Source organism: Lonchura striata, chromosome 8, assembly GCF_050655825.1.
Source record: "Lonchura striata isolate lonStrDom1 chromosome 8, ASM5065582v1, whole genome shotgun sequence".
Lineage (NCBI taxonomy): Eukaryota > Metazoa > Chordata > Aves > Passeriformes > Estrildidae > Lonchura > Lonchura striata.
The window spans coordinates 4,967,418-4,995,404 of NC_140710.1; the positions used below are offsets into that span (position 1 = coordinate 4,967,418).

General features: G+C 41.5%; 1 long non-coding RNA gene across 1 annotated transcript; it reads right to left on the reverse strand.

Annotated features, from left to right (window-relative positions):
* Positions 1-264: 264 nt before the first annotated feature.
* LOC110477319 (uncharacterized) lies at positions 265-27,083 on the reverse strand. The gene is made up of 4 exons (XR_014957014.1): positions 26,956-27,083; positions 26,605-26,689; positions 15,980-16,071; positions 265-1,163 (listed from the first exon to the last, which is right to left on the reverse strand). It is a non-coding gene; the product is annotated as an uncharacterized LOC110477319 (long non-coding RNA).
* Between the last annotated feature and the right edge of the window lie 904 nt (positions 27,084-27,987).

The following is a 27,987-nucleotide window of genomic DNA, read 5'->3' on the forward strand; positions in this document are numbered from 1 at the left end:
ACTTCCAGATGAAGCACTGCTAAGAAGAGGTTTCACTTTTTAAAAGGAAGCATGTTCTCAACATGGTTTTTATAAATGAAACCACATCACTCCTTCAAAAGACGACAAAGGAACTTGCATGCATGATTGATGAAATATCCAAACACTCTTACAGGGGCAAATGTAACAAACACCCGGGCAGATCATAAGCAACACGTCCCAGAACAAGGCCTGACAAACAGCTCACAGCAGTAATTCCCATTTCGAACCTGACAGTGAATATTTACTTAATACATGTTTATTTTAATTGGAAATAAAGGAAAGTTGGTGATGAGTCTTTAGGTACTGGTACAGACATTTTCAAGTGTCACAAAGGCCGTGGCAGGCTAATTATTATTTGGTGTGAAGCATGAGAGCTTCCTGGATGTGACTGTGGAGGAGGAGAGCCATTGCTTTGGTTACAAAACTCTTTTTGAGGAGACAATCAGGTTTCAGCAGTGCTGTGCAGACTCCCTGTGGCTCACTGGCCTGTGTGTCACAGTCAAAGCTGTGAGGTGGTTTGCTCCATGCGAGGGTGGGAGACTGCCAATCTTAAAAAAAATTATTTTTGTTATTTGCAAATGCAAAAATTGCTTTAGGCTCGCTGGACATGCCAAAGCCTTGATCAAAATAATGTCCCTTTCATGGGGACAAAAACATATGTTCACATTATCCCAAAAAGAAACAAGGGGGCATGGGGGAGAACGGGGCAGGAATCTTTTTATCTTGGTTTAGCATGAAAATACCATGCATGGCTGCCAGTTGTTTATTGGCTTTTTCAGATCAACAATATGTTCTTCCTTAAGGTCTTTCATTGAAGAGCTTTCTGTTGTATTAAATAACCAAAACCAAATGGGGAACAGTCTCAGACTCTGCACTTGTCACATGATACTGCTGTTTAAAGAGCTTTATTGGTCACCAACTCGCAGCAAGAGTATTCTGGAGAATCTAATTCATAAATTCTCAATGGTTTTGCTTTGAGATACTTCCCATGTGATTCCTTTTCTCTTTTTTTTCCTGTGCCAGAGGAAGGAGCACAATTTTTGTTTGGGTCAGTCATCTCCACTTCTCCACTGGGTAGTTCTGCTGCTGGTCTCCTCTTTGGTGTCTTCTTTACATTGTGTGCATAAAAAGGTGAATAAAAACTAAAAAAAAAAAAACAAACAAACAAAAAAAAAAACTATAAAAGGGAATTTCAAATCATGCCAAGGAAATCTGATATTGAGAGAAGGAGCACCAGGGAGAGAAAGATCAGGGAGAAAGATCAGGGACCTCTCTTCCAGCACTGGAGTCAGGGAAAACAAAGAAAAACAAGGTGTTCTTATCTTCTGAAAAACACACCTATCCTTCAGCTTCAGAAGATCTTTTGTGGACAAATACCACGAAGGAAAAGACAGCAGTTTACACAGGGAGAGGAATCAATCAAAACAGAGTTTTTACAACTCTCTCCTCTGTTCCAGTGAAGGCAGAAAACAGCAAATACAAACACACAGGATGTACCCCAGTCGGGGGTAGGACAGAAAAGCACACAGGATATCAGCTTGTGTTGCTGTGATCACAGGGATTCTGTCAATCATTAAGGCAAAGTGCCTGGTATTGCTTCCTGCCCAGGTGAGTTCTCACATGCATTGTGGCAGGTCTTTCCAGATGGATGAGCCCTAAATGGCCACAGGCAAAGGAAGCCATCCATGCTGTTAAACTGATGCTGAGATGGAGAGGATAAGGCTGTGAAGGGCTGGCATTTGGAGTGACAACAGCAATCAGGACACTAAAAAAGGAGAAATCCATCAGTCATCTCTGTTTCCCTCCTAACATCATCTTCCAGGTGGTCCCGAGCTTGAGGCATCTTTATAATTTAGGGGTCACTGGAATGTGTTCTTTTATACTCTCCATCCTTCTGGCAGGGGCTTCACCTGATAACAGCTACAGATAACAGGGGCAAAGAACCTCCAGCTCCTGCCAACACCTGCTCTGCACAGGGAGGTGTCAGAGCTCCAAGCAGGGCTGGTTTTGGGCACAGTCAGCACTTGCAGGGCTGAGCCCTGACACTCTGCTGTCAGCTGCAGAAGTTTTAAGTCCTGTGACCACTTCCAGGGTGCTGAACTTTGCTGGATGGGGACATCTATTCTCCAAACTTACCCCAGCATATTTTGACCAGCCAGCAGTCCAGCAACATTACATTTTAAATTATTATAGATCATTTGTATGAGGTATGAAACTGTCTGTAGTACCCCCTCAGATATTTTGCCAAAATGGTTAATTGAGAAAAAGATTATCTGCAATACCTCCTGATAAAAATGACTGGAAGTTGACAGTGTTCAATTAATCTGAAAGAAACAAACCACACTGAATTACAGCAAGTGAAGAAGTTAGTTCATGTTTTGAGCTCCTTTCATCTTTATTACCTGAGCTGTGGGTTTTTTGTCCTTACAGCTCTCTGTCAGCAGTGATCCAACAGAGGGCCCTGCCTTGAATTTTAATTGAATATTCTCTTTCTTGAGAGAATTAGAAATACATTATTTAAAAATAAATAGCCAAATAAATATTTAGAATCAGTGCAATTGAAATGAGATCACATAAATTAAGAACGATGGAGAGACTCGTGTTTTAAAAAGGAAGATTTACCACGTCTTAGAAAACAGGTGGAAGTTCAAAGGATCTGCAGTTCTTACTCTGCATTTCTCACTCCTCCTGCCTTCCCCTGTGTTTCTATGCCCAAGTACCTGCTAGCAGAGTGAAGAGCTTTACTTTCTTGGACCTTCTTCAGCTTTAAACTTGGCTCTCAGTCTGCTGATGAGAATATGAGCATCATATCTCCTACTTAGGACAGAAATTGTAGGAAGTGAAACTATGGGGCAGTTCATTATATTTAAAGCCATCACACCCAGTTATTTCTCTATCATTTCATCAGACACCAGCATGGAGGGGAAGTGTGAACAATCTCCATAAGAAGCAGGATGGATGGACACTTCATAACTGATTTCCAGCTGAAGTCAAGTAAATATACTCGAGTTACTAACATGATGTTTTCCAGCAGAGCAATAATCCAACTCCTTTAGCATCAGATGTAGACACAGTTTTCAGTTCTCATCAAGGGAACTGAGAGAAGGATAGAATAAATGGATATTTGCCCTGGATATTTTACAGCCCTGTATAAGGCTACAAAAAGAAGTATCAGAGAAGGATGAGCAATAAAGCTGTTGATCAACATTAGAAAAGGATGCTCAGTTTAGCAATGTTTCTTACCCTAGAAGCAGGCTGAAATGCTCAAGAGAAATTCTCTCATCAATTCACAAGGGATGGACAGTCTGAGGACAGTGATGAGAGGCCCTTTGAGACCTCCTGTCTGTGGCTCCTCTCCTTTGCTCCCAGAGCACACACTCCCCTCAGTGCATTGAGGTATCAGCTCCCAGACTGCAGAGAGGGTTGGTGAACAGCACAGGGGGAAATTACACATCCCCTCCCTCCCAGCCCAGTCCAGGGATGCTATTTTCTTACTCCAGGCAGTCACTGCTCTGGTAGACAGCTGATGGAACCCCACAAAAATGCTGGATCGTGGCTGACATTCTGGCCTTCATTCCTGCAGCACTTCTGGGCACATCATCAGCCTTATCTTTGAGCTTCCTGCCTCAAGTCTCAGCCCTACTGTTATTCCAACATAGTTTTGTATTTAATTTAATTTCCTTGTTTTTGTTTAGCTTTGATAAAGGAAAGGAAATCTTTCCTAATCGGCTCAAAACAAGACCATTGATTCAAGACCAAGTTCAATGAGCTATCAGGGGCAGCAGGATACTAATGGCTAATGCAAAAGTCTGAGAAAGAGTCATGGGAACAAAAGCCACTGGAGGGAGAACAACTTGTCCTTTAAATCCATGAAGAGGAAGTGGGATTTGGAGAAAAGTTCTGAGCTGAAAAGTCACTGCAGGAGGGGCTGGGACAGAGCTTGAGCAAAGAGCCAGGGTGAGCTGAGAGGGCAATCACAATGCAATAAGCTTTGGGAAATCACAGTGCAGTGAGCTGAGCTTTTTGTGCAGGTATGAAAGTTCTTGTATCTGTACATAATTCATACATGTGTAATAAATACATAAATACATGTGATAAGGGGTTTGGGGTTTGTTGTTTTGTTTTTGGGGGGGTTTTTTTGGTTTTTTGGTTTTTTTTTTTGCCTGGCAAGGGTTCTGGAAAGGATGACTTACCTACACAATCACAGCACGTCAAGGAATTTAACCCAAAGTATTTCTGGAGTTGGAAAATGTCTCCATTATCTCCCCCAAGATGTAATCACACATAGTCTCAGGACACCAAACAATTACTTAATGTTGGTTTGATTGCACACCAATGTAGAATAAAAAGGTTTGAGAAAGTGAAAATATAAAGGGGTCAGTCCTACCAATCTAGGTCAGCATCTAAAGTCTGAACGTGGCAGAAAATCGTGAATACCTTCAGACCTGACAAACAGCCACATGACAGAGCCTCATCCACAAGTGTTTCCAGGAGCTTCAGAGAACTTTGGCTCGCATCCCAGAATCCCTGCAATTTTCAGGCTAGCTAAGGACAGAAGTGCTCCTACAAGTGAACTGCATAAAGAGTAAGTCCAAGTCATAAAAATATTGTGCTAGCAGTTGAGAAGGTTAGAATACAAATGTGAGTGAAGAAACAGATAAAGGTCAAACAGTCATATCAGAATTACCCCAGTGTGGTGCATTTACAGCTCTTTATCTCCAGCTGAGACAATTTTTTATGTAAGAATTCACATGAAAACCAAAGCTGCAGTGATCAGAATCCTTCCAGCCAAATTGCTTCCTTTCACAGTTCTTGGTTCAACAGTTATAACTCTTTTAGATCTTCCCAAGCAGATTTGCTCTCATTTTCTCTCCTTCATTGATGTCTAATATTTGGGTCAGGTCTACCTTCTGACCTACTCCATGCAAAATTCCCATTGCACTTTAACTGCATTATATTTGCCATTATAGAAACCCTGTTATGACATCCAGCTTTTAATGCAGGGCTAGTTACTTATTTACTAGCTCTACAGGCCCAAAAATTCCCTGGCTCTTTCCATAGTTTGCTAAGACTGTCAAGGGCATTATTTTTTTTCCATTAGGGCATTTTTTTCTCCATTGTTACTAATTCACATTAAGGGCCCTTGGTCATGCTCAGTCATGCTGCCTCTTTGATCAGCACCCAGGTCAAATACCATGAGAACAGCCTTTCAAGAAATGTTTGGCTGTTCTGTCTTCCATCATCCTAAATGCTGGCTCTGCCAACACACTGGCCAGGGATTTCATTACCTTTACTATAATAGGTTCTTTACAGACTTCAAGCTCATCTTTATTAAATCTTCTCCACACATTTTCCCCTACATTCTCAAAAAACCTCTCCCAGGGCTTTGTTAAGCTATTTAGTGACAATTCTTCCATCTAAGTAGAGATCCAACAACTTGAAGCTAACTCTAACTGGTCTCTCTAACTCTTTTGGACCTAAATGTTACCTGCAGAAAAAATAACATCATTGTCACTCTTAACAAGCCTTAGTTTCCTCTGAGGTGTTCAAACCCTTTAACATCAACATAATCTAGAGTATTTACTGACTCCCAGAAAGGCATTCCCAAGGTGATCTTAAGCTAATAAACTGGGCTTTATTTCCTTCAAATTTAAGCACTGTTTGGAGTTTGGTTTTTTATTTGCAGTACCTTCTGGTCTACAACTCTCTTCTGAACTGTATTTCTTCTCTCTCATGACAGTTAACTCACCACAATGGTCAAAAAGGAAATGTAAACCATTCAAATTCACACCATTCTGAGAATGTAACAATGAATGCATTAATCCCACCCAGTCATATGAAAGGTTACAGGAATAATACTTGAACATCTCTCTGACTTAACCCTTTACTGAGGTCAAATAAAGCAGAATGTGCAATGTTTGCCATTACAATCAATTCATATTTGCACCTTTCTAATTAGATTTTCAAGGTGTGCCAGACTCTTTTTCTGCTGGAAGTCAATTTGTGACAAATACACAAGATTTATTAAAGCTCCTTAAAAGCTAGAGAGCAAACATACACTCAGATAAATAAACAAACAAACAAATAAATATGTAAATATATATATATCCTGATCACATTCCTGTTCTCTCCTGAGCTCTTAATGGATGAAGTCTCTCCTCTCTGTGAACAAAACCAGCTTTTTTATAAAGCAGTTTGGGCATATTAGGCTGTACAAAGAAGGGAAAATACTGCAACATTTCTTCCATTCTGGTTTCTCCCTTCTAGAGAATTGGGCATATTCACTCGGAATTTATTCAAGCTTCCAAACCAAATCAGCTTCAAAAGCCTTTGAGTCTGTGTAGGCCCTCCTGTTTTCAATAATGCAGCAGGAACACTATCAGCCCCTGGTGCTTTATTGGTCCTGAGAATTGTAATTGTCTCTCAAAGCTCCTCAAAATGTGGTATTTCTACAAAACAGCTGAGCTCTCTGGATTACAGCCAGTGTCTTTTTTTTCCACCTCACTATTGAAGAGATCACAGTATTTTCTCTATTTCTTTAAAGTTACACTGTAATTTCTACTTTGATCCTTAGTCCTGCTCACTCATTTCTCCACACATGGATACTCTTGTAAAGTGCATTCACATTATTAATCCCTCTCATCTCCCCTGTCATCTCTATTGTGTTTTATTATCTGATGTGTCATTTAACTCGTCCTCCACTTGTATTGTAATCCTCAGCATAAAGTGCCTTATTCTGAGACAAACAATTGTCTCTGCAACAGCCCTCTCAGCCTCTATACAAAAAGTTTCAGTGGCAAATTCCCTTTCTATGTTTCAAAAAAAATACCTCATTCACTATCAACAGGTTTCTAAAACCTCAGACCTGATCTCAGCTAAGATCAGCAACATCTGTGGGTTTTGGATATGTCAATTATTTTGTCTTGTCTGATTGGCTCATGAATTTTGTTGTGTTGTTTGCTTCTGATGTCATACACTGAGCAACAGTCTCAAGACTCTTTGGATATCACCTTGTCCTTTGAGTAAATAAAAGTGTCAGACTGGCTGACATCAGCTCCATCTAATCTTACAAATGTTCTACTGCTTTTCACAGCTGTTAGATATTGCAGAACTAGCTCATCTCTAGCATTTATCATCAGAAGGTCACACAGAATTCTTACAAATTCCACATAGGATGCAGTTTTAATTTCATCAGAAGGCTACTGTTTCTGATGTAAGTCCATACAAACCATTATGGACAAAACAAACTCTGTTATCCTTCTATTCTGGGAAAAAGAGGAGGAAAAAAAAAAAAGAGAGACATTCACTGATTCACTGATATCTTCAAAACCAAGAACTTCTGAATCCTGTCCCTCATGATAAAAACTTTACCCATTTCATGCCTTTGAGTCTTTTCAACTCAGTATATTTCTGAAGAGAATTTTGTACTCTGGCTTTTTGCAATGTCCAGTCCTTTGTCTTAACACTTCTTTCCTGTATTGTAAGAATAAGTTGGAGATACTAATTTTTCAAACAATCAAAGCAAGGTGAGAGACTTCCCCATTTTATATAATTTGGAGGCTTTCTGGCCATATCAGCCCAGAAGTTCCCTGTCCTCTCCCTGAGCTCCTCTGTCCATAGAACTGACTTGCTGGGGATTTGTTTGTTTGAAGGTTTTTCCCAGTGTTTAACTGAGCTTCATTTGCCCATTGTCCTACAAAATATCTGACTTAAGAAACACTTCTAGCCCCATCTCTCCTACCAACATTGTTCTTGCAGTCACAGAAGCACCTTCCAGAACATCACGGATATGCAATGCATCTTCAAGGACTTTGGTGCCAAGTGTCTGTGACAGCCAGGCTGGATGTAGTCTGAGATGCAAAGTGTTTGAGGCAAGGTTCACAAAATGTTTGAACGTGAAATAATCTGGAGCAACAAAGCACCAACCTTGATCCAAAGATATTTTCACATTGTTCGCTTTGGATGCCAGAAATACACCCAGATTCCTTCATTTTCCTTCAGTGGAAAAGGCACAGGTCTGCATGTGTATCTCACAAGGAAGAGAGGGGATGTTTCATAACACTTGATACGTTTCTATATTTTATACATTCATATATTATATATATATATATCTGGGTTTAGAAACACCATTACAATGAACAACCAGGGCATGCCTATACCATTGTGCTCAGCTGAATGCAAGCAGACCAGTTCATTTCAGTGTCATAATAGATCCTTTAATGTTCATTGCTGAAGTAGCTGTTGCTGTTTCACAGGAAAAATTCCTACAGTTTCAGAGACAGGAGTTTAATACTAGCATTGAGAAGCTGAAAACATTCGTTTTCAACCTGCCCATTTTCTTAGTACGATCATGTTTTGACCAATGAAAAACATATGAAATCCTACAGTTTGTTTCCTTTTCTTTATAGGATTATTATTTTTTTGCTGTCCTGGTGCTTCAAATGAGACAACTTCTGTGAATCTTGTTTGGAAAGAGACACCATGTGCTTACACATCCCAGGAGTCCAAATTGTTCTGATGCTACACTTAAGGTTCTTCATTGAAAACAGCTGAGCACAAATGCAAAGGATTAACATCTTTGTTCCTTAATTATTTGATCAATATTTAGGTATAGCTGAGATTATTTAAGTGGAGAAAAGGCAATAACTCTTTTAAATTATAAAAATACTTTTAGGACTAAATTCACGTAAGCAGAGATGCTCACAAACTAGTTTGAATCACTTCTGTTTATAGCTGGTGCCACATCTTATTTCTTGAGTTTTGGGACAGCAGCACTTACTGCAAGAGGACAGTGCACTCAAAATGTCCAAAACATTTTAAAAATACAGCTCTCTGAGTTCCTTATGCTGAGGAAAACTCGAGAACAAGGATTTTCAATTGTGTATTTCACCTAAAAAAGACTGGGTAAGACCCCTTGAATACTTCCTCTCTTTTTATCAAGATATGAAGCAGGATTATTATCTGACCTAATAGTACCAAAACAATAGAAAGGGAGCAATTCCTTGCTCTCCTCCAAAAAGGCAGCCTGGGATCCCAGCAGAGCCAAGGGGTAACTCAGGGTGATCTCATGGGCTGAGCTGTGCTGACATTTTCCCTGCCAACAGCAATTCCCTGCAAAGGGACTTCCTGCACAGATAAGGGTGGAGAAGCCCACTGAGGATGTTGTTATTCCCAAGATTCACTGGTGAAACACATGGATGCTGAACAACTCCTGGAGACAGCTCAAGAGCAGGAGGCAACTGCAGAGAGAGCGCTTCAGGATCAGCACCTCGAGCTTTTGTTCCCAGCCCAGGCAACAAATTCCCATTTTCTCCCTTCTCTGGGAATTTCTTCCCTTCCAGAAACATTTCTCTGGAACATGATGAGAGCTTCTATGAATAGGCTTGGGCAAGGTAGTCCATGATGAAATAATTATTGAGTTTGTAGTGTGGGTACAATCTTTCCTATATATTTTTAAGGGTGCCAAAGCAAGGCTGCATAATGAAGAGTTGACTTATAAAAGTGTCATTCAACAGGTCTGTGTTCACTGTTTTGATCAATGTTAAGTGCTTGACAAAGACAGAGCTGAAATTCTTTGGATGCTTTGTGCCTACAACCAGTAGTTTTCTTTAAAAGTTGTTTTTGTTTAGAGTAGTCAGGAACAAAAGAGAGGCTGAGAAAAGTTGCAGTAATTGCTTGAATAGAGAAGTATTTTTTCTTCTAGAAAGATCCTAGACAACATTTTCATAAAGAATTGTAGCGTCTATTAAAAGTTTAACAGGACTTTAGACAACAATTACACTGCCTATACTATTACAATGCCAATACAATTTGCAATTACAAATGCCTATAAAGGTTCACTATCTGCCTACATTTGAGGGATTCTGGGACACTTGTTCTTTTCAAGTTTTCATCCCCAAGCTTGCTCAGGATGGCTTTGTCCTTCTCAAAGCCCTTTCTCTGTTAAGTCAGCCAGCCTCCATTTGCTTCTGCAAGCCTCATTTTCCTATTAGAAATGATGTTTTTATTACTCTTCTATCATGCTGAGCAGTGGGGGATATTCCCTCTCCAGCAGCTGGAGTGCAAGGCCTCTTGCCCTGTGGGGATTTGGCAAACCAGTTGCAAACTCAGTGGAGCAGGGAGTGAGATCTGCAGAGGGGATATCTTGACTGTAATAGCACACAGACCACTCCATTCCTGCACAGCTAAAACCAGGCCACTGTTTTGCTTTTTAAGAGACAATAGGTCTCTTTCTCCCCTCCTCCCAAACAGGCCAGGCACAATAGCTCCAAAATGAAAACCTTTTGTGAATGCATATTACTTGGTTTCAAGCTGCCTGGAGTATAATGATGATTTTTGCAGCTCCCTGCAGTAGCTGCCAGCATTTCTGTGCAAGGAAGATGGGAGTACAGAATATCTTTGTGTTTGTTATTTGCTATTATTTTTAATTGTTTTTTTAACTTTCAAAAGGCTGTTTAGGAAATTGCTGCCAGCCCTCCTGGTAACCCCAATGTATTTTCCTTATGGAAGGAAGTTCAGCAAGGAAAGCCACCATTTAGATTTAGAAAACACTGACCTATTCTGTGCTACAACAGAAACTTGCAAAGCCTGAGGAGAACTCTGGAGAAAGAATGAAAAGTGGGGGGAAAAGACTCTCAGAAACAATAGAAATATTCTTCTCAGAATCATAGAAGAAATATTGTCATTCAGAAGAGAGTAAAACTCACAATCTATTTGTCTTCCTCTCATCCTTTTCTGGACTTTCCAGGAGCTCACCTTTTATGCATTCCTGGCTGGGGTTATAGCCAAGTGTGAGTAAGCACTATTGCAGCTCCAGGTATCTGGCTACATAAGTGGTTCTGCAAGGTTTAAATTACGTTTTCTGGGGTAAGTGGAACAATGTCAGTCCTCTTTTGACATTTTTTGTAAGGAAAAAATAAAACTGTTGTTTATTTTTACTTGGTTTTTTTTTTTTTTCATTGTACCATACTTTAAAGGAGATTTTTCTAATAACTTAATCACTTCTCTCCCAGAAAGAACAGAGCAGAGCAAGGACCTCACTAGCTCACTTTTCTGCTATGCCAGTTGTGATTTTGGTTTCTGGCACATGAATCTTTTGTCAAAGACTAGACATCTGCCTTACAGGTCGCTGACCACTGAACCCAAGGGCTGCCACTCAACCATATCTGCAAAGGCTGAATAAGAATCCCTCAGTATTCAATACTTGTGAATAAATTTTCTCACTTGACTACCAAAAAAAAAAAAAAAACTTTACAGCAAAACTAATGCCATACTTACAACATGGAATAGAGATCAGAATTTTGCCTTGAGGTGAGGCTGACCCAGGCTGATGATGGAGTGCACCTCTAGAAAACACACAGCTGTGCTTTTTTGGCACTAAAACTTATGGTTTGCCCTGCAAATATGGTTTATAAACCTGTTGCCTCAATTTGGTGTATGAAAGTGAAGCAGAACTGCTTCATTCTGGGGAAAGGAAGAGGACACTTGCAGAGGAGTTTTAGTTGTAGGTTCATCCTGCTTGGAGAGGAAAAAGGAGAGAACACAAACCCAGAGTGTTGCAATGCCACATCTTTCACAGATTTGAGTGTGTTCTGCCTCAGGGCACTGCAGTCAAACTCTCTCAGCCTTGTCAGGTGCCAGGCTGTGGTGGATTTTAACTCCATCCTGTCCCCAGCAGTCATTCCCAGTGTTGGCAAACAAGGGAGCAGGGCTGCCACTATTCACTGCCACAGCCTCAGCCAGGGGCCTCCTGCCTTGTGATTGCTGATTTCAGTTCATTTCTCTGATTTACAGTTTCCTGATTTGCAGGTTGTTAAAATACTTGTAAAAAACACTGGTCTGGAAAATGTTCCTGAATAATTAAGTTGACGACTAAAAATCAGGCTGAAAGGGTTTTAATTCATAGCAGCTTATACAATAAGGGAGATTTAGGGAGAGCTTTTATTCTCAACTCGTATTTCTAATCTTCCATTCATGTTCATATCCTGTACTACAGACCCCAAAGTGAGTTTATATGGCTAAATTCTCTGTCTACAGTCAGGAACTATTTCGTTCTCTGGAAAAGCTCTCTTAGGAAAGTAACTTTTTCTATCTGAAGGTTAGTGCTCTGTTTATGTCCTAGAGGACTTGTGAGGAATTAGAGTATTTTTCCCTTTGGAAGGGGATTGTGGGAATTGACATTCTGGTGTTTAAATAGGGTATCTAAGCACCAGTGAGACACTGAGGGAGAGAGGTGCCCATTTAATTCTGTAAATAAAAAAAAAACATCTCTGAGGCTTTGCTCAGGGATTTGTGCAGTACAGCCTGACACATCCTGGATCTGCAAATGTGCAAGACATAGCCAAGCCTACTTTGACTTTTACCTTTGGTGTTGAGAGGAGAGAGATCTGTTGCCATTAATGTTTAGGCCTGCAATGGTGTCATCTCAAGTTTCTTATTTAATCAATCCCAGCTGTGTGAAATTCTTCCTGCAGCAGAGCTGGAAGTTGGAATTAACCATCAAACCTCCCAAAACTTATGACTGATTGGCTCTATTGTAAAGTCTGGTTAGGACCATTCTGACATGTCTTCTGCTGGAAAATATCTTTGTTAAAACTCTCCAGAAATGCATCTGTTACTAAATACCAAGACAACTCAGAATATCCTGAGTGAGGCCTGGCCAGGATGGAAGATGGGCTTTACCCAGGGGAATAAGTTCAGGCTATTGTGAGCTGTTTCTGGTTTTGTAATGACTCCCAGCAGGGGAAAAGCTTGAGATTCACAATTTTTTGCCAAGGAAATAAACATTCTCTGCTCAACTCCATTTGCAGGTCTTACATTGTTTAAAGGCGTCAAAGAAGTTGACACCAGAACATGACTACATTCAAAGAAGCTTCTTAGGTGGGATGGAGCAGTTTCTGCATGAAGGGAGTGTGGATTACAGGAGTTTGCCCATGAGGTGCAGTGACAAACATCTCCATGCAGCTTCGCAGGCCAAGGCTGTTCCTGAGCTCCCATTGAGTGCACAAGGTGCCAGATGCTCAGGTGGAGTTCACTCATTTGGAGAGAAACAGGACTTCTGGAAACCTTGCTAGTACAGAATTCCTAAGAGTTTGGAACTTGCTTAGCAGTTTAATGTATTAACAGAAGCATTAATAAAAAAGAAAAAATGGCCAAGAGGCAGCTCTGAGGGAGAGCTGTGAAAGCACTGTCTCCTGGTGTACTGGAACGTTGGGTGTGCCCAACATCTGTTTTTGTCAGGACACAGCTGAATGACATGGCCTGCTATGACTTTCCATACTCCTCTTTGTAGGATGGAGCATCCTCCTCGTCCTGCTCCCAGGAAACATTTGTCAGGCAACATTTGCTTTGTTCCATCCTTCTACATCTCATCACCCCTCCTTGTGCACAAAAAGGAGCTGCTAAAACACTGTGTTAGCCATCAGCTTGGAAAATGGCACATTGAAGGAATGTCCTTTGGCACTGTATTCCATTACTGAGAAAATCATCTCATCTCCTAGAGGAGTTGATGAAGCAAAGAAGAAACAACATCTTGATCAAAAATTTTCATTTAATTTTAGAATGTAAGACAGTCAAATGGTGGAAGGTGACCTAGTTTTGAGAATGGAGAAAGGATGTTTTAGGAATTGGCATGTCATGGCTTCATTATTATTATGGCTGCAGAATGAAAGAGAAGAGCAACAGCTTACCATTAACTCAAGGTGAATTTGCAAACTAGATGCACATATTTCCAAGGGACAGGCACGTAGCATGTGATTTCTGTTGGGCCAAATGAACTGATCTGCTCAAACACTCTGAGACCAGCAAATTCTCCTCTAGCAACTTCCACAGCAGCAAGCAGTTTAACTTGCAATTATCTCCTTGTGGCAGTTTAAGTTAGTTACCTCCTTGTGTGAAATGGTGAGAATATGGAACAAGTCAGTTTTAGGATGGAGGTGAGGGTCTTGCCAGTGAAGAAGAGAAGTTTACTCCAGTCTACCACAACTTTTGCCACTTATATCCCTTAAGGGAGCCCTTAAGGAACTCCCAAGGATACAGCACAGATGGAGGTAGAGAGTTTTTAAAAGCCATTTCCACTTAGTTAATAACGTGTGTGAATATTGGATTTTATGATTTCCTCTTTGATTTTATGACTATTGCAGACTACTCAAGGAGCAAACTGAGAAAGCCATTTATTGCCTGGGTTTGTTTTGTTTTTTAAACCTGTTACACTTGAAAGCATCATGAAGAGTTCCAGATCATACTCATAACAACAAGAATGCTTTATGAATTAAAAGAACTTGACTGCAAGTCTGAACACCACTATAAATGGAGGGGTGGGAGTCCATGTGGAGCTGTAAGGTTCAAGAACTCAGTGAAATTTTGCTGAAACTCCTGCCTGAAGCAGCTCAAGGGTCTGCCAGCTTTGCTACGGCTGCCTGCCCTCCCAAATGACCTTCCATAACTGGAGTGATGACCTCCTGATAAAAAGATACCAGGATAATATCTCCCTGATACTTTAGGTCTTGCTAGAAAACAGATATTCTTGGAGTACATGACAGTCTCAGTTTGAACACTGGCAGGAAATAGATATTGGAGAACACAGAAATAAGAAACTTTTTTTTAATTGCACCTGATCATTCTCAAGCCATGATACTGGGGACTAAAATTTGGGCAAGGATCCAAACTGCTTCTCCCTCATTAAATCCATTCTCCTGTTCCCATGTGCACATTAAGGTGAGCATTAAGTCTGATGTTTCAGTTTTAAATCTCAATTCCCTTGCTTAGGTTCTGAGCCAAACATTTCCTGGGGGAGAGGCAGGCACAGAGGATGAGAATCTTTCTTCCAGGGTACTTGTTTCCACTAAATGTGTGATGAAATTACAGACCATACTGAGTGGTTCTGGCTGTTTTGTCCAAGACACCAGCTAATTAAGCTGCAATGTGTCCCCCCACCTTGACCAAGTACGTGGTTTTTGTACAGCAATTTTCACGAAATACTGCCAAAGTGCAGGTGGCACCATGACCTAAAACTAATGCCTACATCACCTGCATTTCAGACAGACATTTCTTCAGGTCACAGACTAGGTCTAGTTAAGTCACCATTTTTCTTCCCTGGTGGCTCTCTGGCTCTCTTTAGTTTAAACTGAAGGGTTTAAGATCAAAAATTACTATAGATATTTAAGCTTTTTTCCCCTACTATAGATATTTACTTTTTTCCCCTGCCATGCTCCTCCAAACAACCCTGTTGAGCTTTTCCCCCCAAAGGTAACTGCATTTGACTTTTTACATGATGTTTGACAATTTAAAATGCATCTTTTGTGCTGATTTTCCAGTTCACTGGCTGCTAAGGCAGCTTTTTGTGACTTCAAGCATCATCTTATTAATGGAAGAAAAAAAAAGTTAAGCACACAAATCATAGTAACTTAACTGTAATTTGAGTAACTGTGAAACTGCCAATCAAATGGATTGCACCTGTTTCAGGTTAGCAAATATTCTTTAAAAAGGCTATTCTTAAAGCATGATGCTTCTGGACCTGAAAGAAGTGTTAATCCATAGGTATTCACATCTCTGCCACTGACCACTTCAATATTAACTGAACACACAATCCAAACAAGGATTAGATTTGCCAGTCAGGTAGCAGCAGTAAAATTCTGAAGTAAAAAGTACTTTCAATGTGTCAGGCCACTCCTGCAATGGGAATTCTGCACAAATCATGGCAGTGCTCTGTGTCAAATGTTCTGTAGGAATAAAAGCCAAACTAAGTAGTAATTGACTTAAATAAGGCTACTGGCTTGCCTCAAATTATTCCAAATTAAGTCATTTTTGAACTTAAAACCTTTGGCTTAAAACAAACCAGAGAGCCATCAGGGAAGAAAAACCTGAGTGCCATGGAAAGTGAGCTCTGAGTTCATGGATATGATTCATTTTCCCCTTTTCCTTTCCATCCATTCAGGGGCCAGCCAAATGCATCTCTTACCTGGCCTCTCTTTATCCTGAAACTTGAAGTAATGAGAGGAACAGAGGAGCTGACGTGGCAGGATGTTTGTAGAAAGTTCTGCTGTGAGTCTCCTGTGAAAATATATACATATATATATTTGTATAGATATATATTATATATATTTATAAAGGTATAGTGTAGTGATAGAGAACCTGGGTTTAAACAATATGCCTGGGTGGTATTAATGTGGGATTTGCACAAAATCACATCTCTCCATTTCTCCTAAGCTGGGGATGGAGAGCTCCCTCACACATCCACGTAACTCTCTCAGGGTATGGCACAAACATCTGAAGCCCCTGTGACTGCAATTTTTGTTGTTGATGCTCACTTTCATCACATCCAACATTTGCTCTGAGCTGACTGCTTCTAAGAATGTCACTCTTCACAACGTGCATGGATATTAATCTTCCAAAGTGGAATTTAAAGGGCAGAGTGGACCCTTCAGGCTAACACAGGGGAGGTGATGCCCTGTCTGTTTTTAATTAGAGCCAGCTTGTTTAATGAGGTAATGTTCTGTTGTGCTGGGTTATCTCCTGGAAGACAGGGCAGCAGGCAGGCTGCTGGGGAGGGACACTTGAAAAACATCCCAGGCAGGCTGTTTAATGTTAGCACTATCATTCATCACCCGGGCTCTTTGGAGAGCCTGACAGACGGAGCACGTCCTGTGGGGACTCCATCAGCCTCTGGCGTGCTGCTTAATGCAATTTAGCCAGATGTATCAAAGCAGCAGGCAAGACCCTGCTATTTGGACAGCATTTACAGCATCCTGGGCAAATAGTCAGGAAATGTTCAATAATGTGCCTTGCACAAGTGTGGCAAGAAGCAGATTCTTGGAGTGACGGGTTGCCAAGAGAAATCCTGGCAGTGCCTCACTCCAGCTTTTAGTCACATGCTGGTTTTGTTGTTATTGTTTGAGGGCTTATTTTTGTAAGGGCTCTCTCAGTCTGAGGTTTCCAAAGGCAGGATTTAAGGTGTCTTGAACACGCCTATCTGGTTCCTGATCAAGAGGATGAATGTGAACAGCAGGATCCCTGGAAAACTGGTGATCTGGGCACAGAGCCTGCTGGAGGGCTGGGGCACCTTCCCAGCACAAAGAGCAGGGCAGGGCTGGGTTCTGCAGCAGCCCAAACACTCTGCTCCCCATGCAGCAGGGATCTGGGGTGTTTGGGCAAGCGCAGAGCAAACACCAGTACAGACAGGCAATTTAGTGGGGCCTCTGGCTACATCTCCAGGCTACAGAAGCCAGTCTGGTATGCTGACAGCATCTGTTTTGGGATCTAAGAGGGGTTCTGCAGAGTATAGTTCAAGTACACCTAACTGTTTAACACTGAAATAATAACAACTCCCAAATTTTGCCATATGGACCTGTTCCCAAAAACTTGAATATACCCACAGACCTGTCTTTGATTGTCAGTGTGGAATATTGTGTCTGTGAGATCTCTCCATCAGCTACACAGTTGGAGGATTGCTCCCTCAGGAGAGCAGAGCCTGTAATAGGGACAGCAGAACCTCTGGGGAAAATGGGTTTCTGCTCTTTCTGCTCCATGTCCTGCTGCCCAGGCAGGTGGCAAGAGAAACCCTTGCCATGATTCCTGTGGGTGCTGAAAGCAGATGGGGTTTGTGGCACTGGTGTTTTGCTATTTAAGTCTACAGCTTCTTTGCCAGCAAAGGAAGAAAAGAGCATGGTTAATGCACTGCCCCACAGGCTGCTGGCAGAAGATGTTTAACTTCTAGAGGAGGAAAAGTTCCAGTGGGCCTGGAAAAAGAATAGTTGTGATGTGTATTTTCAGCCTTAAAGCCAAATCCTCATTAAATTCCCAATGTAGAAGCAAATCTGTCCCTTGCACCAATTATTATTATTATTATTATTATTATTATTATTATTATTATTATTATTATTGCCCTATCCAAAACCACTTTTCTGAGGAGACCTCCCCCACTTCTCCCAGGAGCCAGAACTGCAGCTGAGGTGAGGGACACACACACAACCCAGACAACTCCCCATGTGCTGTGGTGTCAGCTTCACCTGTGAATTCAGCTTTGGCTCAGGGCTGGTGCATAAAGATGTGAAATCCATCTGGGCCTTGCAGTCTTGGAAAGCTCTTTGATGGTGTTTCCAGCAACAGAAATGTAGCATGTGCAGAGCCTTGCATCCTGTTGCTAATAAGTCTGCTTTTACACCACTCTGCTACATTTATTAACTTTCATTTACATATTTTTCCAATAATCTTTTAAACAAGTGACTGGATGACCATAAATCCTGGAGAGTGAGGAGTGCAGGGTATGCTGTAAGAACAAGTGCTTGGGGCTCAGTTTAACCCTTCAGTCTCCACTGAAGCCAGAGCCAGAGCATCAGTGTCCTGCCATGTGCCCAGCAGAGAAGGTTGGCAGGGAAGGGTAAATTCTTCAAAAGAACAGAATTTTTTCTTGTGCTGTCCCAAAGAAAATACAAAATCTGGTGCTGCTGCCAAGCCCCGAAATGCAAATTAGTGCCGAATGGGGAATTTGAAATGTTTTGCTAGCAAGTCCACGCCGTGGTTCTGCATCGATGTTCAGCTGTTGATGAAATCCCATCCTGGATTTAGCAACCAGGTTCACTAAACCAAAAGGCCTTCCCTATTTGATAATATATGATGAGGCAGAGGAAATCTGGTACAGCTTTTTAAGGCAGGACAGAATAGGGACAGCTGGGTGTCACAGACTCCTATGACAAAATAGGGGATTATTGGGGTACCAACCCTGAATTTCTAGGTTTGAGTTCTTCCCTCTACTACCCCTGGAATTCAGCCTCCTCACTGAGAGAATCGGTGACAGTTTGAAAGATTGTTCAATATATATTATTATTTTTTATACATACATACACATAGTTGCTTCCAATTACCCAGGAATAACTGTTTCCTCTACTGAGCCAGCTGCATAGATGGTTGAACAATCTGTCTGTTCAAACACACTTCAGTCAACTTTCTCTAGCTGATTTGGCAAGAATTTTTCTTCCTACGACTGGATCTCCTCCAGTAACAACTTAGACAGCCTTTTGACTTGGGGTCATGGCTGCAGGACACTGAATCCTTTCATTTGTATCTCTGCAAGTAATGATGGGAAAGCCAAAGCACTGCCATGCCCCTGGCTGAGAAAGTTTAATTCTTTGGGCCACACATCCAGGTGCCAGCTGATTTTACACCACAAAGCAGGATGGGTTATATCAGAAACAGGGGTTTGGACTGGCACTCAGAGGTTCAAGCCCTGACGCACATCCTGATAAGCACCCATTTTTGGATCTGCATGTATGAAGTAACTTCTCACCCCAAAAGGTTTCTGTAAGGGATGATATCCTGTTATGACTGGAGGGATCAGTGTAAAGATGAGCATCAGGGGAAAGAAATCTCTGTCCAGGCAACCAAGAAAGTTCTGGAAAAAGTTATACCAGCAGCAGCAGAGGTGAGCAGAAAGGGACAGTGCTGTCATCAGACTGTTCCACCTTTCCCAGTCCCACCCTTTTGTGACAGTCCTACTTAGGCTGTGGTTGTAAGGGCTATGAAAACTTCCAGGCACATTACAGCACATGCATTTTACTTGTGCAAATTTTCCCTGCTTTCTCTAAAACCTCAGCTTGGAATGACAACCATTCATAAATATTTTGCATGCCCCAACTGAGAGGCTAGAAGAAAATGTGGCCTTGATTAGCAACTGTTAATCAACTTCCCTTTCAATTAAATCTTGTTGTTCCAAATACATAGTGAGACCACTCAGTTTGTAAGGGTCCCAAACCTTAAGTTGCCACTTGGCATGATGAAACCAAGCCCCAGCCTCCAAGGCTGTCATCCTAGGAACTTCCACAAACAGTGAAATGCTGTTTTGACAAAATCAGCATTTTTCTGCAGCCATTTCCCTGATAACTTAGGGCAATCTGCTGGGACTGAGTTTGATAAGGGCCCCTGATCTTAGTAATGCAGCTTAATCTCCAAAAGTTGGGTTTCAGCACTACCTAATCACATCAGGCTCCTTTGCCTTTGCCAATCCATTATGTTGCTGCAGGCTTCAAAGATTTTGGTGGCATAACGACATCTTCAGACCTACCTTTATGTGTTTCCAAAATTCCCATCCAATCCCATGTGCCAAAGCATATCATATTATTTTAATTGCCAGCTCACTACTTTAGGGGCACCTTTCTTCATAACTTCTGCTCTGCTTGTAATGATGAGATCTCTTGCAGATGCAGTTAATCAAAAAGATTACAATCACTCCAGAAACACCTGCACTGGAAATAAGTCTGGCTTTTATTACTATGAATTCCTACTGCTGACAAGCTCTGGGAGGAGAGAATGGGGAAAAACCCAAGATCCCTCTGCACAGCTGGAATATAAATGTGAAATTTTCTTTCCATTTATTTTTCTTCTGTAAATGGTTTAGCTGCTATTGATCAAGATTACCACCAAATAAAAATCAGAATCTACTAGCTTGTGGTGTTTTGTGTAACACACTCATAAAATAAATGTATGCCTTCACCACTGGAACAGGCCCTACTTTTTTCTAAGAGATGTACAGAACTGGAAATAGTGTTCATTGTCAGGGCTCAGCAAACAGACATTCAGGAGCAGGAAGGATCCTGTATTGGGATTCCATATAGGATATGGAAGACAAAATATTTTAGTTGTTCCCACAGCCTGCATCCTCTTTACCCTTATGAAATTAAGGATGAATATAAAAGAGCTCATTAACTGTAACAGATAGGTACAACAGGAAGCAGAGAATCCAGAACTATTAAGGGAGTAGAACAAAGATGTGTAATTTACTGCAGGGTAAAAAGGCATTCTTAAAACTGTTGCAACTCTTCAGTTAATATCCCTATTACTCTGAATCTCTTCTCTCTAACTGTTGGGTAGGTGCCAGCACAGTTTTTCTGAGAAGTTAGAAGTTTTCAACCTTTATCCTAAAGTGATAAAGGTGACACAGTATTTCAAAATTCTGAGGTTCAGAAACAAAGATCTTGGGGTTCCTGAAAACTGGCAAAACAAGAAATAAAATGCCATTCCTTACATGAAGTGGAAGGACATCTATGTCCACCAAGGACAGAATGGCAACAGTCTAAGAAACAGCTCAAGGCACATTTATTAAGGAATGCTAATTTATTGAAGTCTGCAATAGTCCCAGGTTCTGGACACAGAAGTTTTTAAAAATTAAATATTGCGTTTAAAAGCCATAGAGGATATTCACAATTTTTCTAGGGTTTTTTGTTTTGTTTTGTTTTGGGGGGGCGTTTTTTGGTTTTTTGGGGTTTTTTTGTTTGTTTGTTTTTAAGTAGATGTTAAATGCTGCTTCTACAGTGATCTACTAGCACAGGAAAAAGAAAAAGTCAAAGTGTGCCCCTGTCTAAGGACTGAATTCTCGCTGCACACAGAGTCAGTATGAAATGGGTCAAGTCCACAACATTCTGTTCTCTCTCAAACCCAACATATGCTCAAAGGAATGATTTAGTGGGGATGGCCTGTCCCACTCCTTCTGCATGAGCTACAGGAAAGAATCTCTAATACAAAAGGAGAAAATGTAGTCCCTTTACTGGCTCTTCATAATAATATTTTCTTTTACCTTCTATCAGTTCTTATAAACCTTTTCAGATTCAAAAACCATCAGAGGCTGTGCTGGCACAGTTGCTGACTGGTTTTAAATGGATGTATTTGCCATGCATATCCATGTAACTTTATTTAAATAGCCTGGAATTGGTAGTAGACAGCTAAGAAAAATAATGGCCCTATCAGAGAAGATGCTCCATTAACAGCAAGGTGACACTTCATATTTTGAGCAGAAATATTTAGGGCCAGATCCAGCAAACCACTTAGCTACCTACAGTTCAAGCTGGATGTGTTACAGATATCAGAGTCCAAGAAGACAAGACACAAACTCCATATAACCTGACAGTTTCTGAAATTTGCATTAAAGGCACACAAAATAAAATATGCACAGAGTTTTAAGACCATTGGAAAACAACCTTCTGTGACAGGAGTAATGTTCCTTCTGGTCCTGGAACCTTCAACAGGAGAGCTGAAGAATCCCCTTCCCTCGTCCTAAGTTGTCTTCTAGTATGAAATTGGAAGAGGTGGATTAGAAGGGCTACAGGAGGATTAAAGAAGGTTTAACCCTGGGCAAAAGAAGGTTTAAAGTGTACCTCTCCCACTTCATCAGGTTTTACTCTTGTGGTCTGTCCCTGCTGTGACCCCCTGGCTGCCTTGGGGAGCGGAGCAGCACCATGGATCTCCGGGACACTTTGGGCTGTGGAGCACCTCAGCAAGCTGGTTAAACCCAGCCTGAAGGAACCCTGAGAAATCAAGAAGGGAAATACTTCAGGCATCCTTTCCTCTTTGCCATTTCTCCCGGCAGCCTTTCTGAGCCCTCAGCAAGCTGGCTGAGGTCAGTGCTGGGGTTGAGTGACCAACTCTTCACTCAGCACATAACTCAGTGCCCCACACATGCTGGAAATGGCAATGCAGGGGTACTCACTACATTGATAAATGTTCAGATATCACAAATAACCACTCACATCCAAGCTCCATTTCTTCCTTCCAGAGCACTGTCAAGGTTGCATTACTGAGGGGTCTAAAGATGGGCTGCAGGAGTAGAAGGACTTTGCCTAACAGGACATAGGAAGCCACTGAAGTAACAGTCATTGCTGACTTCAGTGTACTTAAGTCAGACTTAGCCTGTGGTTAAATATACAAGTCCTTTGCCCTTTAAGGCTTTAAATAAGTTTGCCTGAAACTACTGAACTGGCTTACATTACAAGATAAATTATGAAAAATAAGTTGGCCTCAAAGCATAGTTTTGCTTAGCTGCTCTGGGCATGAACAGTTTCACTTGGCCTCTGTTTTCCAGACCACCTATGTCCCTCACCAGGAGGATGAAGAGAAAATAATCAAGAGGGGCTGGAGCCTATTTAGACAACTGGTCAGCTCCTTGCAAAGGGCTCTTTCTCGGGTAGAAGGCAGAAGATCCACCACAGAGGCAAAACAAAGGCTGCTAAAGACTGGTCCTGGTGCTGATTGAATGCTCCGATGTTTCTGGACAGAAAGGACCAGTTTCATGGGTCTGACCAGGAGCAGTCTATGGTCAGGGTCTGTGCCTTCCTTTTCCCTCTCTCCTCCTCCTCCTCCTTGCTTCCTCTGGCCCTCACCTTGCCTTCTCCCTCATCTTTACTACTACATTTATGGAAGTGCTGAACACACACGGAGTACTGCACACTACAACTCTCATCACACCAATCACTTGACAGTGATGATCCCAGCACCCTTTATGAGATCTGTAACCAATTACAGCTGAAATCAATATGAATCCATCAATATAAAGCTCTTAAGCTTTACAACCATGGAACAGTGACAGGCACAGCCTGCATCTTTTCTAATAACACGATCTAGCTGACTCAAAAGGGGAACTGTATTAAAATACAGTACTGCTACAGTATGTCATATATAAAATGTCATATATAACATGTCATATATAACAAGGGGGAACGAACAAACTACAAAGACACCTCTGTAAAGGCATTATTGCATTGCTATTGAATCGTGCCTTTCAACAGCAAATCAATCACCAGTTCCCTTAAATGTACTTAGCTGCAGAATTACTGCGTTTCTAATTTCTATTCCCAATATTGGCCCAGGATTGCGCTGCCTGCCCAAGTTTTATGTCAGCTCTGCAAAGGTGAGCCACTCCTCCTGATCTCACCAGCAAACCTGCAGTGGCTGCCTTGCTGCTGCTCTGTTGGTCAATCCAGGCAACTCTGAAACAGCAGGCGGGGCTGGCTGCGCCTCGCTCACATTTCGTGTGTGCCCTGCACTGGGCTCATGCCTAGACTTGTACTATGAAAAAAAAAGAAAAATTGAAAAAAAAGAATTTATGATCTCATGAACCTTGAGAGCAGAGGCCCTTGAGCATCTTGTGAATGACAGCAGCACTCCTAAGTCTGGATCCCAGCCCACGTTTTCCATCCAAGAGGACTGAGCGATGTTTGGAATTACATAGCGAGGAATCTAAACTAAACCAGGTGTCTTCCCAGTTTTGCCAAAAAAATAGTTTGACACATACTAGCTTATAAATAGATGGTTCTGCCAGATCAAACAATGATATATTACACTGACCACTCAAACAGCCCAACAATGAAGCAATTTTCATGAGGATGCAGTACTTTTTTTACTTTTTTAAATTGAAAATAATAAACAGATTGGTTTGTATTATCATGAAAAATGTGCTAAAGGGTAAGGTATGTGAAGAAAAATCTGACAAGTCATAGGTCATAAAAGTTTCAGTTCAAGCTTGTTCATATTATAGTGAAATAAATTATTGCTGAAAACTTCTTTCAAAGAGTTCCTTTTTGATTGGGTCTTGGTTTTAAGATGAGCAAGCACTTTAAATGTGAGCTATTTCCATTGTTTGTGAGCAATAAATGTCAGGCTGAATAGAAAAGCAGAGACCAGAAGTTATTTCCACTAGTGTAAAAGAAAAGCTGCACAGTGTTTCCTTCCAACCACAGAACACCCTTTAGCTTTTATCTAACAATGATTATCCAGCTCACCTGTCCACACATGGGCACCTGGACAGGGAATTCTCAGCATCATATAAGGCTTTTCTTTCTCCTACAACCCATAAACCCAGCTGGCACTTGGGAAAATTCAATTCTGATGTGACTGACTCCAGCACAACCTGACTCCATTTCTAAGATTTAATTCCTTCTGCTGGAACAGTTTGTCATTTAATTCTCAAAAAATTAAATTTTGTTCTTTCTAGAATGAGACTGTTTTGATCGTGATGAGCAGGGTCTCGCTCAGGACAAAAGAGATTTTGATGGCAGATGTGATGTAGAACAGTAGAGCTGCACAGGACCAAAGGGTGTCATGCAGAGATGGTCTCTGCAGCAGAATTTCTCAGTGTAAATGATTCATGGAGAAATCTCTTTTTGCTGATAGGCTCTGGAGAGATGCCTGGATACAGTGATAAGGAGCTGACAGGGAACCAGCCATGCTCAAATGCCTTTCAGTTCATCTAAAGCTGCAAAGAAAATCTCCTCCGGCATTTAAGTCTTCAGGACTCTTCCAGTCATGTCTTTTCCTTCTGACAGTCTTCCAGCTCCCTGGGACTTTCTGGCCCTCCTCAGCATCCTCTTTTGTCTTCTTCTGCTCCCCCAAGGATAGTTCTGTTCTTTTTTCAGCTCATTCCACTTTTCTGAGTTCCTGAGGAAGTTCCTGAGGAAGAGGCTGAGGAAGAGGCTGCAGGTGGAGCAGCCTGTGGTGGGACAAGCTGCCATCAGTTGTCCCTTGTCCTCACTCAGGACCCACTGGATCCTTTCAGAACAAGGTTTAGACCTTTTAGAACCAGGTTTAATCCAACACAGCAGACTCAGCTCTCCCCCAGTGTTAGTTTCTAGCAGAGTTCTGTGCTCCAGCACATGAAAGTGCTCTAACACACATCACATATTTTTCCAGGCTCCACCACAGTGTCAGGCATAATGAAACACTTAATTATCAGACCTCAGAACTCGGGATTCCCCAGCCACACAAATGCATCTGGGCCTGGCTGTGCAATCCTTCCTCTGCCCAACTCTTGCTCCTGGGGACAGGTAAAACCAACAGGCTGAGAAACAAAGAGGCTGCATGGCTATAGATAGGAATGAGCTCATGATGGGAACTTGTGCTGCCAGCCTAAGGAAAGCCTGGTTACAAGATCCAGATAGCTACTTGGCACCTGAGAAGCACAGAACTGAATCAGAGGCCAGACACATAAACATTAGTCCAAGTGTTAGAATAGGAAATACCAAAATCTTGCATTCCTTGACTGAAGCAGTCTTGCCTAGAAAAGGCAGATCTAGCTGGGAGGGAACAGTCTGGTGCAATGGGACACCAGCAAAGGGTGGAGACAAGAAGACACCACTGAAATGACCCCACTGAAACTTTGGGGTTTGTCCCTGTTTCCTCTTTCAGAGCAGTTCAGTGAAGTCCATCCCCAGCTCTACCCTGGCTCTGAGACATGGCACCAGCACTCTATATTCTCAGGTGCCACAAAAATTTGCATCTTCTGGGCCAAAGAACAAACATTTCCAGCTCTAGTGGCAGCATGAAAGCTTCACAGTGCCCACATCACAGAGAAGCACCGGGGCTTCTGCAGCACAGATAATTTATTTTGTATTGAGCACAACAATTCACCCAGGAGTCGTTTCTCCCTCCCAGCCTGCCAGGCACAAAATATTCACCAGCTTCCTTTTCCAATACAAATTTAAGATCTACCTTGAAAACATAAAAAGCCTGCAGCACGACAAACACACAGAGTAAGAGGAAGAGAGCTTTTGTCTGTCCCCACTGTCTGTAAATCTCTTTGGTAGCTGGGAAGTTGTGAGGTGGCAGGTTTTCAGCACTGATTGACTGTTATCTGACATGGATTGTATGGCTCTCTGGATTTTTTTTTGTCAAATCTGTAAAGCCACTGAAACAATAGTTCTGGTTATAAGAACTCTTTCAGGGTGGAGTGAAAAACAAGAAACCATTGCTGGAAAGTGTCTGGTGTTGATCACAAAGAGAATAAGTACTGTTTGCCCAGAGAAAACAAGATTTTTTTTCACTAACCTCTTATTTTGCCTTCTCAGCATTTTTTCTGTTTTCTCTAGTCTGCAGCCCTTCTCTAGCCAGTAAATTCAATATCATGTGAGATCTAGAGAGAACAAAGTGAGCATTAGGCAGACAAACAAGGAAGGGGTCAATTATTGTATTAAAATCCCCAAGTGCACTGTTCTAGCACAAATTTCACATTTGCTTGTGCATGCTTTTAACTGATTCCTTACTTTGTATCTTTTAAATGGGCACCAGATGCCAGAGAGAATGATCAAAATTGCAGTGAAACTCGAGATCAAATAAGTTTTTCCCTAAACAAAACCTATTTTTAAAATATCCTACATGCTTTCCCCTCCAAAGATTTACCAAGAAAAAGAGCCTTTCTCCCAGTCTGCCACCTTAAGAGCTGTGCAAAATCTCAAAGGCTTTGTGACTCCCTCCTGATCACTCCCGTCTTGAGGCACTGGGAGGACTGGAATTATCCTTGTCTTAAACTCAGGAATCAGCTTTCCCTTCCCAAACACAAACATCCAACAGCTGTAAAAATGGCATCCAATCAAGTGCTGACTCTGCCAGTTCTGCTCCTGCTCACATCCATCTGCCTCCTCCTGCCACGCTGCAGCACATCAGAGTGCTGGGGAGGAAGGGCAGAAGTTGACTTGCTACCCATGTGTGTGGGCCAGTAGCCAAGTGATTGCACTTTCCAAGCTGGCCACAGATCCACCTTTCATGTCGAAACCTGGGGAGAATTAGGCAACTTTTTAAATTAAATAATTCTTCAATCGATGTTCTTCTGTTGTTTACTTATTTTCTTCTTGAAAACTTCTCTTTTTTCAGTTTTTTTAATTAGAAACACCTTATTTCGTGCCTTTTAAAACCCTCCTGGATTGAGTTAGGTCAAAGAACAGCAAGTTCTGTACACGTAAGATCATGTTAAATTACTGAATCTTTCTGTGAACTATCTGGCTGCCTTCAGTGTGGCCAGAATATTTTTTTCCCATCATATGAACAGAAGAGAGACTGCAAGTCTTTCATCAGACACTGCCTTTTAAGAAAGAAGTCCTTTTAGATATAATCTGTTGCCTCAGATTTACTTCATGCTCCTTCAAAATTTATTCCTATCTATATTTTTAAACATTTGGGATGTTAGAACCAATTTTCTGCTCTGAGGGAGTTCTGTCAGGAAGCTGAGCCTGTCCCAGGCAAGGCCTACTCAGCTTTCTAGAATGTGTCAGCTCTGTCTTGGTGTAAAGCAAAGAGACTCAGGTTTCTCCTCCCTAGAATGTTGTGGGAGTTTCCTTTCCCACAGATTGAACCTTAAAAATTGTTCTCTTATTTTTCTCCCTAGTGTAATAGGAACTGAGCCCCTCTTTACAGTCCACTAATTATAAATTTTAA